The following is a 417-nucleotide window of genomic DNA, read 5'->3' as shown; positions in this document are numbered from 1 at the left end:
CTCTGTCCGACCATGTCACGCATGACATGCAGCGACTGCTTTGATACTCGAGCAGCGCACAGTGGTTTACGTGCCACATCACGTGCATCACGAGGGTGTCGCTCTCAATGCCTCGGCTCTTGGCTGACCATGACACGAATGACATGCAGCGACTGTTTTAATACTCGAAGCAGCTCTCAGTGGGTTACGTGCTAGTCTGCGATCAGCCCGCGAGCCACGCTCGGAACTCCTGTTGAATACACTGTTGGTGTCTACCAACTCGGTCATTCCTATGTCTAGCACGTTGACCGTCTCGGTCTAGTGCTCTCGCTAAAAGCGCTTTTGCCTCCTCGCAGAGGTGGGTTTATGGTTCGCCATAGCTCTACCAGGAGACGTGCGCGCAGCGCCCAAGGTCTTTGACCTCCAATCAATCCATAA

The sequence above is a fragment of the Plasmopara halstedii genome (genome assembly GCF_900000015.1).
Source record: "Plasmopara halstedii genome assembly, contig: Scaffold_444, whole genome shotgun sequence".
In the NCBI taxonomy this organism is placed as follows: domain Eukaryota; phylum Oomycota; class Peronosporomycetes; order Peronosporales; family Peronosporaceae; genus Plasmopara; species Plasmopara halstedii.
Note: the sequence above shows the minus strand (reverse complement) of the source record.